The following is a 16,855-nucleotide window of genomic DNA, read 5'->3' as shown; positions in this document are numbered from 1 at the left end:
TTAGATGTGGATTATCTGTCTGTGTTAGCTACACCTTCTAGCTTATCATCTGCAAATTTGAGCTATCTGTGGCTTCATCCGAGTCACCAATAGTACTATGGAACAGAACAGATCCTCCTGTCTCCCCCATAATCATATTGCTGGCAGCTAAAATCTCACTATTGAACTTTTATTCTTTTAGGTTAGGAACTTGTTCACTGTAAAAAGACAAAGACTAACACACCAAGTGTGATAGCTAAGGACTGACTTCAAGAAAGAGATGACCTCTGAAATATCTTTCAAGTATAACATTCTGTGACTCTAAGGTCTTCACAAACTTCTGAAAGCAATGGAGGGGATGAGATCCACACAAATCTATCACAGAGGGAAATATCTTCTGTAACCACATCCAAGGTTGCATTAAGTGACAGGGAGGGGAAGGAAGGATGCTGAGGCACACAAAGTCAGGGCGTGGGGGGCACAGACACCAATGTTGTTCTTAACCCCTCATCTGTATAAGGCAAGAAAACCACTCTTCTGCTTGCCTTTTCCACATTTTAGATTCTCAGGATTATTTGATTTTGCCAATCACTGTGTCCTAACTTCACTTCTTTGTGACCCTCATTACTCTGGCTAGAAATTCAAGCTGACATCAAGAATTCTCAGGGACCTGGGAGAGCTATTTGCCACTCCAGGGATTTTCTTTATTTCAGGGAAGATGCTTATTCTGCTCCATCTAACTCCTTCCTCTGGAAAATTGTGTTTGTCTCTGCTTTAACATGTCCAGAAAATCTCTTTCCTCTCCTGTAATATGGTTGCCACTATTAACAGAAGAGGATATCTAGTTAACATAATATTTCTTTTTTCCAAGTCGATACTTTGAACAGAAAGTAAAATACTAATCATCCTGTATTTGACTAACTTGGTTACAACAATTTGATGATGATGATGATGATGATGATAACAGTTAGTTACCATTTATATAGCACTTACTCTGTGCTAAGCCCTTTTACAATTATTTTCTCATTTGATCTTCAGGAAAACCCTGGGAGGCAGGTGTTATTTTTACAATATTTTACAAATGAGGAAATTGAAGAAAAAAGAGGTTAGGCAATGTGCCCAGGATCAGACAGCTACTAAATATATGAGACTGTATTTGGGTTTTTTTATTTGTTTATGGAGGCAATTGGAGTTAAAGGACTTACTCAAGTTCACACAGTTAGCAACTGTTTTGGGTCAGATTTGAACTCAAGTCCTTCTGAGTCCAAGATCAGTACTCTTATCGGCTATGCCACTTGGCTGTCCCTCTGAGGCTGTATTTGAACTCAGGTCTTCTTGAATCCATACCTGCTATATATTGCACCATCTAGCACCACTATATACATACATATATGTGTGTGTGTATTTATGTATGTGTATATATAGATATAGGTATATAGATAGATATCTATCTATATAGTATGCTACATATGTGTATAATTATTGCTCACACTTCTGTAACACTGTTTGCAAAGGCTCCCAAACTGGGCAATGCTCACTCCATGGGGAGGCACTAGAATGATCCAAGGGGATGATAGTAGCCTTGGGTGCAGTTGGTGGGCATTGATTAAAAATAAGGTATAAGGAAAGAAGAGGAGAAAATTTTGAAAAATCCTTTGTATATCTGTTGTGTAACAGAGTTAAAATCATAGTGATTACATTATTTTCCAAATAAACACACAAAATGTTAAGTTATAACTAATCAGTGGTCAAGTCCACCAACAAGTCTTAATAAGCAAATGTTGGCAGGTGAACCTGTCTCACGTTGTCCTAGAAGTCCAGCATGCATCGTCAGGAATATGTGCACATAATGACTTGTTTATAATATGATACCATATATTATATATGCAATCAGAGATTGAGAAGACACTTAGGTAACCTTGAGAAGGCTCGGAGAAGTCAATTAGAGATGCTACTTAAAGAAAAAGAGGCACAGAAATGCCTGGTGCTAAGAAGATGAGTATCTGATAGGAGCTCAGTACAACCAAGCCTAACTGCAGATAGGAAGGCTCTGACATTGATCGAATGGGCAATCCTTGATGCAGAAAGCTGATGGGGCAATCCTATGCTGTGTGAAGAGCTAGGTGCTTGCTCCTTAATACTTCCTATAGCTTGAGAAAGCAGAAATCTCTGAGGCCTGATTTTAACTATCATCTGTAACCAACAAGGGAAAAACCTATAGAAGGCCACCAAAAATATAAGGATTAAAGGGAACTGCTTTTCACTCAAAGAGTGTTATGTTGCCTTAGGGACTAGCTAAAGAAACTGACCTGGGACATTCTGCAGACCTTGGTTTAAGACTACCATTAGCTAAAAGAGCTTGACAGTGTTTCAGTAGCCCTGAGAGTAGCAGAGAAGCTACTTAATCCAGCAGAGCATGAGCCTTAAGACAAAAGCAGATGACATGTGGTACCTGCAGGCCCTAAAGAGACCACGTATATCCAAGCCTGAAATCCAAAATCCTGAGTAGGTTGGGGTACATAGGATTTCCTTCCTCATGTGCCTTGCTGATAGGTTCCTCTATAGCATGGGAATTTTAAGTACATAATAAATTTAGGACATCTTTTCCAAATCTGTCACATTTGTCTGTTTCCCTCTGACCTCCCTTCAGTTCACTTTAGTGCATTAAAAACTAATGTGTCCTACATAATTTTTACATAAAGGATGATACCATAAGCAAATTAGGAGAGAATGAAATGGTTTACCTGTCAGATCTATGGATAAGGGAAGAATTTAGCACCAAACAAGATAAAGAGAGCATTACAAAATGTAAAACAGATCATTTTGATTATATAAAATTAAAAAGTTTTCACATAAATAAAATCAATGCAACTAAAATTAGAAGGAAAGCAGAAAACTGGGGGAAAAAATTTCACAAGTATCTCTGATAAAAGGCTCTTTCCTCAAGTATATATAGAACTGAGTCAAATTTATAAGAATACATGTCAAAGGATATGAACAGGCAGTTATCAAAGGAAGAAATTAAAGCTATCTATAGTCATATGAAAAAATGTTCTAAATCACTATTGATTAGAGAAATGCAAATTAAAACAACAGTCTATCAGATTGGCTAATATGACAAAAAAGGAAAATGATAAATGTTAGAAAGTGGGAAAACTGTAACACTAATGCGCTATTGGTGAAATTGTAAATTAATCTAACCATTCTGGAGAACAATCAGGAGCTATGCCGAAAGGGCTATAAAATTCTTTGATCCAGCAACACCATTTCTAGGTTGTATCCTGAGGAAATTTTTTAAAAAGAAAAGAAGGTATATTTGTACAAAAATATTTATAAGCAGCTCTTTGTGGTAGCTAAAAATTGGAAATTGAGGAGATGCCCATAAATTGGGTAATGACTGAGCAAGTTTCAGTATATCATTATAATGGAATATAATTGTGCTATAAGAAATAATGAGCAGGATGATTTCAGAAAAGCATGTTAAGACTTAACTGAACTGATACAAAGTGAAATGAACAAAATCAACATTGTGTGCAACAATAGCAATATTTTACCATGAAGAACTGTGCATGACTTAGCTATTCTCAGCAATGCAATGATCCAAGACAATCCCAAAGAACTCATGATGAAACATGCTATCCACCTCCAGAGAAAGAAATGATAATTATATACATAAAATAATTATAATATATATAATATATAATTATATATTAATAATGATAATGACAGACTGAAACGTACTTTTTTTTTTTTACTTTGTCTCTCTCCCTCTCTCTTTTGTTTCTTCTGGTCTTCTTGTACAAAGTGACTAATATGGAAAATGTTTTACATGGTTCTACATATGTAACCTATACCATATTACTTGCTGTCTCATTTCTACTCCCCCAGAGAGATAGAATTTGGAACTCAAAACTTTCCTTTAAAAGAAGTTTTAAAAAAACCAAATGCTTCTGTAACATTTACAATTCTTTTCTTTTCTTTTTTTTTTGCAACAATCTCATTATCCAGTTTCCATCTCCCAATCTCATCTTCTTTCTCACAGAAAATAGACAGACAACCTCCCTTATAACAGTCAAACAAATTAAATCCATTTATTGGCCATGCTTAAAAAGACATGTCTCCTTATGCCCTTCTAATCCTGTATATCTCTAGTAGGAATCATGCATAATCAATCATTGGTCCTCTGGAATAGTGGTTAGTCATTGGTTTGGTAGGACTTCACATGTCTTTTAAAGATATAGTTATATAAATTTTTCTTCTAATTCTGCTCATTTCATTCTAGATCCATTCAAACAAATCTTCCCAGATTTCTCTGAATCCATTCCTTTAACTACGTCCTACAGTGTAATAACATTCAATCTCATTTATGTACCATAATTATTCAGAGGGACACTCTCTTTGTTTCTAGTTCTTTGCTACAAAAAGTATATCTTTGTTTTCATTTACTTTTCTCGAGGACACTTTAGCTATTAATATTCACACTTGGCATCACAGCAAGGATTTCTGTAAGAAACTGAGATATGGCAATACTCATAAGGTACTCATAATGGGGAGAGCCTGAAACTCAGGCAACCCTACTTCATACAGGAAGTCTCTTTTATGCTTCCTATTTGAACAAGAGCTAATTCTAGAAGATGGGAAAGTGAGGTCCTACAAATAGGATTAAGTGAACCATATTAAGGAGCCATTAAAGAGGGTTAACTTGGCTTAAAGTAAGGAATGGATTTCAGAGAAAAGGACAGATCTGAAACAGCTTCCAGATTCTCGATAAGACAGTGATTATATTCTTGGATCTCAAAATAGCCACACTCTTAAATGTCTTAAAATTGCTCTAGAAAACTGACCCAGGAAGGCAGGTGCTCATACCTCAGACAGAAAGGTGAATGACCGGCAATCAGTTCAGAACAGAAGTGCCTTTTGTTTTTAAGATATCAAAAAGAAAGATGCTCTAAACTTACCAGAGAACATATGGGGCTGAACCAAGTTCAGTGAAGCCTGCACATTTTGGATTAAGAAATATGATTATCATTTCCCCATTCTGATTTCTGCCTCCTGGGCTGATGAGATATGTCCAAGGAGTCATCATCTACTTGCTCACAGACACCAAAAGAGAAGGAGTCTCTCTAATGAAATGCAGGAGCTGACATGACAGTCATTAGCAGATAGAAATAGGCAACTGATTGCAAAGTCAAGATGAAACGCTTCAGTAGAAAGGACCTTCATGCCCGAGGCACACACTGCCTTTCTCTGTTAAGTTGCTGAAGGAGAACTTTTCTATCATCTCGATATGATTTTGCTGGCGTTTTCATCTTTTTGCAGAAGAGACCTGAGAAGGGTAAGCCAATTAATTCATTTAATGATCCATCTAAGCAAACAAGAAAAATGCCATCCATTATTTGTTTCTGGTCAAGAGTGTAAATCCATCTTCTGTAAGCAGAGATGGACAGACTTGACGTAAGATTAAAAAAAAAAAAAGAATGTTCACTTGAACTCAAGAATGTACCTTTTCCTAACTCCCTGTTAGGAAGGAAAATCCTTCAAAATCAAAAAGGGAACCTCCTAAATTCCCCCCTCCATTCCCTCTTCTATTGTACATTTAACACTTTATTTCATCTCTAGGCCTCAGTGTCTTCATTTATAAAACAAGGGATAAGGCTTAGATGACTTCTAATCCCCCTTCCAGCTCTGAGATTCTGTGCTTTAAAGAATCATATGATTCAGAGCTTGAAAGGCTCTTAGGAATATTCTAGTTCATTCCCCTTATTTTACATAAGATGAGAAAAATGTGAAGATAAATGATCTTCATGGTCACACAGCTGGTTAAGTGTCAGACACAAGATTCAAACTAGGTTCTCCTGCATTCAAGCCCAGCACTCTCTTCCACTCTACTGTGTTGCTTCTAAGTATTATCCAAAAGACTCCTACAGCTCAAAGCCCTTAGGTATGGGCTCACATGGACTGGGTTCAAACTTTGAAGGGCCTCTCAATAGAAGTTTCAGGTTTATTTCTTCTCACCCAGATGCCCTAGGGAACATCTGTATTTGACTTATTTCTAGCTTTCCTCTAGGGGTATTTAATTTCTCCTGTAAGCATCAAGTTAGCAACAAAGCAAGGCTCATAAAATAAGTGTATTGTATATAATAATAATAATAGCAATAATAAAGACTTATACTTGAGCACATAGACACTTAAAAACACAAAGGACTTTTCCCTTCAGGTAGGTGTTAACTAACTCAGGGACTTATACAAATGATTTAGACTCAGTGAGCCACCCAGGGATGATTGAGAATTAAGTAACATACCTTTTGCCTTGAGGCCCACATTTCCTCTGGATCTATAGATTCACCAGACAGTGGAAAAGGAGGGAGGTAAAGGGAGAAAGAGAGGGAGAAGGAGAGAAAGAGGGAAGGAGGGAGAGACAGAAAGGGAGAGAGGGGGAAAGAGGAAGAGAGGAAGGAAGGGAGAGAGATAGGGGGAGAGGGAGAGAGAGAGAGAGAGAGAGAGAGAGAGAGAGAGAGAGAGAGAGAGAGAGAGAGAGAGAGAGAATAGCTCCTTGAGTTTAAGCCCCCGTAAAGGGAAAGGACTCAGATCTCTTGCCCCATGACTCATACGGTACCAGCAAAAGGCAAGATCTGAATTGGTTTCTCCATATTGTGGTTTTATGCCTCCTTCAACTTCAGCTTTAAAGTCTCATTTTGTTTTGAGGAAGGGGATTTCCTCCCTTTCCCCTTTGACATTCTATGACTCCATTGCGTCTACCTCTTGGTCCTTATGATCTCTCTCCTCTTTCCTCCTTCATTCTCCCTTTCTGCTCTCCCTCTCCCTGTCCTTACTCTAAATCCCCCCTATTCCACTTCCTCACTATCTCCCTTTCCACCACCATCCTACCCTAACCTGGGTAGCTCCATGTTGTTCCAATCCCTCACTCCCATGAAGGGTAGAATGTTCCTATTTGGCAATGTATGGCCACTCCCTCTGTCATTAATGCTCATCTGCTTCCCTTTAAGGCAGCTAGATGTCACAGTGGAGGAAAATCTGATCAGATACTTCCTAGCTATGTGACCCTAGGCAAATTGCTTAACCTCTGTCTGCCTCTGTTTCTTCATCTGTAAAATGGGAAAAATAATAGCACCTATCTCCAAAGACTATTGTTGGGAAGACCAAATGAGGTAGTATTTGTAAAAAGTGGGTAACACAGTGACTGGCACATAGCAGGTACTTAATAAATCCTTGTCCCCTTTGCTTTCCTTGGGAAAGCATCATAGTGTTTATAACAAAATAGCCAGAACCAATATGGCAGTGTAGTATTCCAAGCATTTCCAAATCTTTCTGTTTTATGCAGACTTATGATCCCTCCTGCCTAGCATGCTGTCCAAAGGCAGCTGTGATGACATGACAATGTCCCATCTCAACCAAAGTTCCTCAGCCATCACTCCTAGCTGAGTCAGGACTACCAGATTCCATTGACCTTTTCCTCACCTTAGGGTGCAGGTGGTATGCCCTCTGCATGGGCATCACTTTGTTTCCATATTTTTAAGGCTGCAAAAAAAATACTAGTATTCCATTCTATTTGCCTTTCCGGCTCCATTCAACTAGAGCCAGAGCATGCTAATTACCCTGAAATTTAAGGCATCAAAAAAGCACTAGAGATATCAAAGGAGTGGCAAATCTTATGGTATCTGTCAAGAACCTGCAAAGGATCATGGTCCTTATGCCCATTTTATGGATGGACAAGTTGAACCTCAGATAGGGAACTTGTTCATGATCACAGGTCTAGTCATTATTAGAGCCAACCCTCAAGTCCAGTGTTTCTTCCATGATACATTCTCTTATTCAATGTTTCAGATTTAACCTTGAATATTAATATACCTTCTCACCCCACGACCACTTTCAGGGAATTGCACTTATTAACTCTATTTCTCCTTTAAAACATATCACCAATATGTGTACACAATATTTTCCAAGTGAGCAGTTTTTTTGCTTGTAACATTCTCTTGTTAGTGGAAGAGGGTCACCATGAGGCCAGTAGAGTCTTTTGTGATCCTCTGAGAAAAGTACCCAAGACACTTTAAGTACTGGAGATCTCTATCTGTCCAATCAGTATCAGCTAAAGTATTGACCACCAATAAGAGGTTTCTCTTAATGCTTAAATGCCATAGAAGAGCCACTTGCTTATTGATCTGTATGGAAAATTTTAGGCCCCAAAGATATTCCCAATGGTTTACAGCTTTCTTTATTAAAGAAATGGAATTGATTCTGCTCATATTCAGGAACAAGAGTTGGCACAGAAATAAGATGGAATTTATAGGCTCATCAAGCATTAGAAACAATTTTGTCCCAACACGGATGGTCAATTTACCAGAGCAAAATGAGACCCAAAGAGAAGTGATTTGTGCAAAGATTCTAACTAATTACAAAAGCCAAGGCAATAAAATCATTTACTATACCTACTTCTCCTGATGGAACAAAGATGAATTGGATGAAATGAAGCCAGCCAATGCAGCACCAGGGCAAAGGGTGATTTTTTTTTGAAAAGTTATCAACCTTATTGATCAGATAAGACCTATGAACTGATAATCCAATCATTCAGAAAATGGGAAAACGTCCCATTTTTCTAAAGAAGGGAAGAAAAGTGGATGCTAGGAACTAAGTCTTGATAAGCTTCATGTGATCTCCATAAAAATTCTGAAAGAGATTATTAAATAGATGTTTTATAAGCATAGGAGCTATTTGTAAGCACATTTAAAAATAAGATTGTGGATATTATAGACAAACCTTGTAGATAAAGGAAACTCCACTGTGCTGTGTTGCTTGATCTCACTCATCAGTTTCCATGGCTTCAATGATCATCTTTATGCTGATGAGTCCCATATCTATTTATCCAGCCCTTGTCTCTTTCCTCAGTTCCCATCCTAAATCATCAAGTGCCTTTTGGGCATTTTAAACTGGATATCCCATAGGCGTCTCAAGCTCAATATTTTCATAACATAATTCATTCTATTTCTCCCCACAACTTACCTTTTCTGAATAACTTCCTTATTACTGTGAAGATTATAACCATCCTTCCAATCATCCAAGTCATTAAAATCAGCATCATTCTTAACTCTTCTCTCTAGGCAGGTAGGTAGTGTAGTGGGCAGAGTACCAGCCCAGGAGTCAGGAGGATCTGAGTTCAAATCCAGCCTCAGTGATTTGCTAGCTGTGTGACCTTAAGCAATTCACTTAACTCTGATTGCTTTCAATAGATAGATAAAAAATAACTCCTCACTCTTACTCACCTCACATATTCAATCAGCTGCCAAACCTTACAATTTCTTTCTGTCTGCTATATATGACATCTCCCCTTCTCTCTGTTTATACAGTTACCTCTTTAGTTTGGGCTTTTATCACCTCTCACCTAGACTATTAATGAGAGCTTTTTAATTGAACTCCCTACCTTCTCTCTCTCCTCACTCCATTCCATCCTTCACAGAAAAAACAAGTTGATTTTATTCATTAAACTTCCATGGCTCCCTATTACCTATGAGCAAATATCAACCCTTCTTATTTAAAGCTCTTCACAACCTGAGCTCTTTCTGTCTTTTTTGGTCTTTTAAATGCCTTATTCACCTTCAGATACTCTGTGATCCAGCCATCCTTACCTATTTGCTGTGGCTTACATGTAATATTTCACATCACATTTCCATGCCTTTGCCTAGACTCTCCTCCACTCCTGTACCCCAAGAGCCTTGGGAACAGCCATCTCCCCATATCATCAGATCTACTTCTAACCCAGCCTTCATTATTGAGGGGAGAAATCATCATGGAGAAGAGGCCAATTTTCCTTTCAAACCACCAAGACCTGCTGACCAACTGCCCCAAATAGAGAAGCACAAGAATCATGAGAGTGGTGGTACCTTCTCAGATAAGTGGTCTTGCTTCCAGCCCAGCCCTAATGGCCATTGTTCAGGGAAGCAATTCCCATGGAGAAAGGGCTGGCCATCCTTACTACCTGCCAACTGCCACTCATGCAAGTCATTTTGGGAGGGAGACAGGAGGCATCGATAAGCCAGGCAGGTCAAACTAATATCACCACCTTGGCCACCATTTCTCTTTAGGTCTTCATGGAGACATCCTTGGACCCTGAATGTAAGAACCTCAGGAATAGCGATGCTTCAAGCCCAGCCCTTACAGCCAACCTCCTGAGAAAGAGCTATTATAGAGGTGCAACCAAGCCATTGCTACTTCCCCAATTACTGAAAACCCGAAAAAGAAAGTCCTTGGCGCTGTTAAATGCCAGTGTTCAGCATCAGAAATTGATAGAATTTTATCAGTAGAAATAACTATTAATAATGATAACTAGCACTTATATAGTGCTTTGACATTTGCAAAGCACTTTACACATGTTATATGATTTGATCATCACAACCACCCCAGGAAGTATGTGCTATCTTCACAGTCTCCATTTTACAGATGAGGAAACTGAGGCTGAAAACAGTTAAGTGAATTACTTGTAAATGTCTGAGGTCAGATTTGAATTTAAGTCTCCCTGACTCCAAGTCCAGTTCTCTTACCCACTACACCACCTAGCTGCCTGAGCAGAAACATTATTATCTGCCTTGCCTTTGTACTCTAAGAACCTTTCCATCTGCCCTGCAGCTGAAATTTTCATCCTTTAGAACTTGAGCTCATTGAGAGCAGGAACTGTCTTAACTTTTCTATTGGTATCCCCGTGCTAGCACATTTAAAACACTTTGCTGCTGTTTTGTCAGTTACTTGTGTCCAACTCTTCATGACCCCATTTAGGGTTTTCTTGGCAAAGATACTGGAAAGATTTGCTATTTCCTTCTCCAGTTCATTTTACAGAGGAGGAAATTGAGGCAAACAGGGTTAAGTGAGTTGCCCAGGGTCACACAGCTAGTAAGTGTCTGAGCTTGGATTTGAACTCAGGAAGATCTATCTTCTTGACTTCAGGTCCAATACTCTAACCACTGTGCCACCAAACTGACCCTTAAGATTTATGAACTACTTAATATATTTAATATATATATATTTACTACTTAAGCGTATTTTTGATATACTTAATCATATCTATTTAATAACTAAGATAGATGCTACAAACATAAAAATGACATTTTATCTGCCTTCAACCTCTATGCAGTAGGCATCTAATAAATCTTTGCTGAATAATTATTTAAAATACCACTACTTAGGGAATGCCCATCAATTGGGGAATGGATGAACAAGTTGTGGTATATGAATGTAATGGAATATTATTGTGCTATAAGAAATGATGAATAGTTGAACTTCAGAAAAAGCTGGAAAGACTTATATGAACTGATGCTGAGTGAAATGAGCAGAACCAGGAGAACATACACAGTAACAACCACAGTGTGTGAGGACTATTTCTGATAGATTTAGCCCTTCACAGCAATGCAAGGACCTAAAACATTCCCAAAGGATGCTTGAGGTAAAATACTATCCACATCCAGAGAAAGAACTATGGAATCAGAACACAGAATGAAGCAGACTATTTTCTCTTGTGTTATGTTTTGTTTTGTTTCAGTTTTTCTCGTGGTTTCTCCCATTCATTTTAATTCTTCTGTGCAACATGACTAATGTGAAAATGTGTTTAATAAGAATGTATGTGTAGAACCCATATAAGATTGCATGCCATCTCAGGGAGGGAGGGGGAAAAATTTTAAACTTATGGAAGTGATTGTTGAAAACTGAAAACAAATAAATTAATTAAATAAAAATACTATGTCTTAAATGTGAAGTATTATTATAGTGGTGCATCTTTCCTAATAAATTAATGAACAGGAATAAAGATGATCTGTTCTTATGGATTTCTCTCTCTAGTAGTTGAAGAAGGATGTTTAGTCTTAGGAAATGATGGACAAATATGAAAGAGGGATGCTTAGAAAGCAATAAATGCTTGTTTTTTCAAGGCTTATCATAGGAGCTAGATTGTTCAGCAGACTGAAAATGAGTTATGGAAACTCTCTCGGCTAAATCAGTCCTTTAAATCTTTTCCACATCAATGCAGACTAGAAGTGATTCCATCAAAGACTGACTTAATGGCCCGAGTGTTGTGCTGCTTTTCATTTCTTTAGTTGTCACTGAATTTCCATCTAGATCGCTTGAGCTATATGTATAATTTATGATTATAGTCTCCAGAGTTTCACTGGATCTAAAGCATGTGTCATTTGAAAATCTTTATGCTGTTTTCCTTTTGCTAACTGACCTCAACACCAGCACACGATTCCTGTCCGCAAATATTTGTTGAATGAGGCACATCACTGGAAGATGTGAGGGTTACAAAGGGAAGGGGAGTAGACATTTATATGATGCCTACTATGTGCCAAGCACTATGCCAAGCTCTTCATACAAATATGACCAGTGGCCATTGTGTATCTATTGTGACAGAAGAGGAACATGAATACTCTATGGGCTATTCCAAGTTTGGCAGTACAATCAAAATGGCTGCTACCAGAGCTGAGTGACAAGGCTTCAATATTTACTCAAACACGTTCTTCCAAAGAATGAACTGTCCCATCAGAACTCTCTGTGAAAGGACAATTCCTTGAGAAGGAGCAAGTCTTCTCTCATCATGCCAAAGGTACAGCTTATCAGCCCAGCAAACAATCAGGACACAAATGAAACATAAACTTGGGTCAGCACAAACGTAATCTCTTGGCAAGTTTTTGAGATGCACATCAATTACTCATTATGGATTATAATCCAGGACTTCAAAGACAATTACTTGTTCTATAGCTTTCTTGATAAGCTAAATTATACTGCATTCCTATTAAAACAGCAACACTTGCTGCTAGCAATAAACAATAGTACCCCGAGTAAAGAAAAAAGATTAACTCAAATTCTCTCATTTGAACCTCACAACAACCAGGGAAGGTGCTATTGTTATACCTATTTTATGATTAAGAAAACTGAGGCAAACAGAGGTTAAGTGACTTGTCCAAGGTCACACACAGCTAGTAAATGTCTGAGGCTGGTTTTGAACTCAGGTCTTCCTACATCCAGGAACACCACTCAATCCAGTGTATGGTCCTCCTATACTGCAAGTTATAGTCTAATATGGGGATAAACCAGTAGATGAATAATTATAATAAAACATTTATATGTTCTGAAATATTTATAGCTGTTTCCTTTGTAGTGGCAAAGAACTGAATATTGCAGGAATGCCCATTAATTGAGGAATGGGTGAACAAGTTGTGATATATGATTGTGATGGAATACTGTTGTGTTATAAGAAATGAGGAGCTTATGGTCATAGGAAAACATGGATAGATTTGCATGAGTGGAGAGTGAAATGAGCAAAACCAAGAGAATGTTGTATATAGTAACAGCGATATTATGTTAAGAACAACTTTGAGCAAATAAGCCATTCTGACTATTATAAATACCCAAGTTAACTACAAAGGACCTATGTAGGAAAATGCTATCTACATCCAGAGAAAGAACTGATAAATAGAAGTATGTATAGAATGATTTTACACACACATACACATGCATGCACACACATACATGCACACACACACCTGTTTATGTCTAAAGACAGCCATCTCTACGGCGGAGCACGGCAGGGATGGAGGAAGGAAAAAAGAGAAAAAAAAGAAATGTACATGATAACATCATTATATATTTAAAAGGAATAGTAACTTGCACATAATAGATTTGTAGTTACATGTGCAATTATCTTTTTATTATGCTATATTATGGAAATGCTTGTAAAAAATATGTTTAAATGATGCTAGAAAAATAAAACTAAAACATTAAATACTGCCCGTGCCATAAAAAGATAAAATTAACATTCTACATGGGTTCAGAGGAGAGGAAGATCACATACAGCTGGGGAAATGCAGAAGACTTCATAAACAAGGTGCTATTTGAGCTTACCATTAAAAGATGATTAAGGTTCTGATTAGAGAAAAGGAAAAGGAGAAATTCAAATGAAAGGAATATAATAAGTAAGCAAACAAATGCACAGAAATATGTTTAAGAAATAAGCAAATTGGCTGAATTGTATTGGGGGTGGGGAGTAGCAGCAGATATGGTTAGAAATATAGCAGTGATAGAGACCTTACTAGAAGTCTCTAGTCTAAGGCTTTTATTTTGTAGATTAAGAAACAGAGGCCCAGAGAGATGAAGCAACTTATTTAATAAGTTTTTATTAAGTTGAATGGCATAAGATTTGAACAAAGCGATTTCCTACTATTGAAAAGGTTCTCCAAATGTTCCTATTCACAGATGATATGCTCAAAGCTTTGAGCCCGCAGAACGCTACAAGGTCTCCTTAGTGAAATCCATATAAAAGATCTCCACACTGGAAAAACAAAATAGATGAAAGCTTTTTGTTGTTCAGATTATGAACTGCATCTGGCTAGGCAGATGCTCACATCAGTCCATCAGTATCTGTATCTTGAACTGGAGCTGCAGATGAAAAATTAGCTGGTGCAGAACTGGGAAGAAAGAGTTTAGAGAGAGAAAGGAAGGGAATGGGAGGGAAGGGGAAAGGGAAAAGAAGGAAAGGGAAAGGAAAAAGGAGAAGAGGGGAAAGGGAAAGGAAAAGTGAAAGGAAGATATTTATTAAGCATTTAACTAAATGCCAGTCACTGTGCTAAGTACTGGAGATACAAATACAAAAAGAGAGAAAATTCTTGCCCTCAAGGACCTTCTATTCTAATAAGGGAGGAAAGCAAATACTGAAGAGTAATGGCCAAGGACAGCAATTTTGACCTAGAAAGTCACAGAAATAGTGAATTGATGTTTAGCCCCTTTCTAAGAGCAACAGTAGTATTATTTGATTACTGTGATCAGAGCAAAAGGTGGAAAGGGGAATGGGGAAATGAGAAGTTCCTTGTGTGGTGGCAGACAGAGGACAAGCTGGCCTGCCTGGATAGCTCACTAGGATGTGATGATAAATCATAACCTACTGTATCTGCTACCTGTCCTCAGATCCCCGTCTAAGTGAATGAGTTTGTACTCACATTCAGTCACCAGTCAAGTGCCTGGGCACTAGTCATGACTGCCTTTAGGAAACTGCAGAATGTTTTCAGTGATTCCAAACTAGTCCTTGCTACAAAAGCCAATCTTTTAAACCTCAATGTACTCCCACTTGGGCTGTGTGACTTTAAATCATGAAATACCATAATTCAATGCACATTTACATTGTCTCTACTAAGTACTGATCACTGTGCATGGACTGAAGAAGATGCAAAGTTTATATAAGATACGGACCTGATAGAACTTATAATTTAGTTGGAGAATGTGGCAGTTACACAGATAACTGGGTAATGCGTTATAGAGAGACATAAAACAGAGAAGTGTCAGATTTTTTGGTGGGGGAGTGGGGAGTATTGAGGAGGAAGCATTGGGGGAGGGGAAGACGACTGTACTCAGAGGTCACATGCAGACAATTTCAGAAGAACTAAATGGATAAATAATCTATGGGTGAATGGAATAATTCATAGTGGCTGCTAGGTGAAGAAGCAGATCGAGCACAACTCTTGGAATGCAGAAGACCTAAATTCAAATATTCCCTCAGACACTTAGTAGCTGAGACACTTAACCTCTGTTTGCCTATTTTTGCAAAATAGGAATAATAATAGAACCTAGCTGTGAGGCAAAAATATTTATTCAAAGCATTGCCTCCCAATTGAACAGGATGGACATTGAAAGGATGCCCATCAATTGGGGAATGATTGAACAAGTTGTGGTATATGAATATAATAGAATACTATTGTGCTATGAGAAATGATAAGCAGACAGACTTCAGAAAAGCCTGTAAAGACTTACATGAACTGATGCAAAGTGAAGTGAACAGAACAGAACATTGTACACAGTAACAGCAACACTGTGTCACAATCAACTAACAAATGACTATTTTCAGAAGTACAGTGATCCAAGATAATTCCAAAGGACTCATGAGGAAAATTACTATCCACCTCCAGAGAAAGAACTGATGGAGTCTAAATGCAGATTGAAGCAAGCTATTTTTGCTTTTTAAATTTTTTTGTTTTTTTTTTTCTTTTGGTCCATTTCTTCTTTCACAAAATGGCTAATGTAAAATATGTTTTACATGATTACACATATATAATCTACATCAATTGCTTACCCTCTTAGAGAATGCAGAAGGGAGGAAGGAGAAAATTTGAAACTCAAAAATGTTTTTAAATGAATGTTAAAATTTGTCTTTACATGTAATTGAACAAAATAAAATACTATTTTAAAAAAGCATTGCTTCTACTCAGGTATACTAGTAAGTATCTAACAATTTGCTCTCTGAAGGAAAAATATACACATAACAGATGTTTTAAGTTTACACCACATTATTGACATTTTCCCCATCATTTTCTTAAGTCCAGATAATCAAGAAAACAACAGCAAATCAAGCCCTGACTTGCAGTGTTGGCCAGTGTCTGAAATCTAACTGTTCACACTGAAAATTAAACAATTGGATCTCATGAAGCCAGTTTGCTAGATCCAAGACACTCTGCTTCCACCCTCTTGTCATAGCAGTATAATAAAGACCAGAGAAGAACAGCTTGAGAGCTAAAATAAATATCTGTGTATGGATAAATTATTTTTCCTGCCCTACCTTTGTCATGTGGTTGTTATATAGAATGAAATAAATTACTTGTAAAGGTGCTTTGAAAATCGTGCTGTCCAGATGTAACATATACTACCCTTAATGGTTTAACTCATTTTAAACAAGTTATTGTAAGATGTAAGAACACCAGAAAAGACAGGAATAGACTACAAAAGACTTTGAATGTCAGAAAGGGGATTTTGTATTTGATCCTAGAAGGGATAAAAAAAACCACTGGATTTTATTAATTAGGTGGGGCAAGAGATCAGATCTGAATAGTGCTGT

General features: G+C 37.6%; 1 protein-coding gene across 1 annotated transcript in view; it reads left to right on the top strand.

Moving 5' to 3' along the window:
- The window catches only part of RGS6 (regulator of G protein signaling 6), a 662,738-nt gene that overhangs the window by 436,957 nt on the left and 208,926 nt on the right, over window positions 1-16,855 (top strand).

Source organism: Notamacropus eugenii, chromosome 1 (assembly GCF_028372415.1).
Source record: "Notamacropus eugenii isolate mMacEug1 chromosome 1, mMacEug1.pri_v2, whole genome shotgun sequence".
Classification (NCBI taxonomy): Eukaryota; Metazoa; Chordata; class Mammalia; order Diprotodontia; family Macropodidae; genus Notamacropus; species Notamacropus eugenii.
Note: the sequence above shows the minus strand (reverse complement) of the source record. Positions and strands in the feature narration are given on the sequence as shown.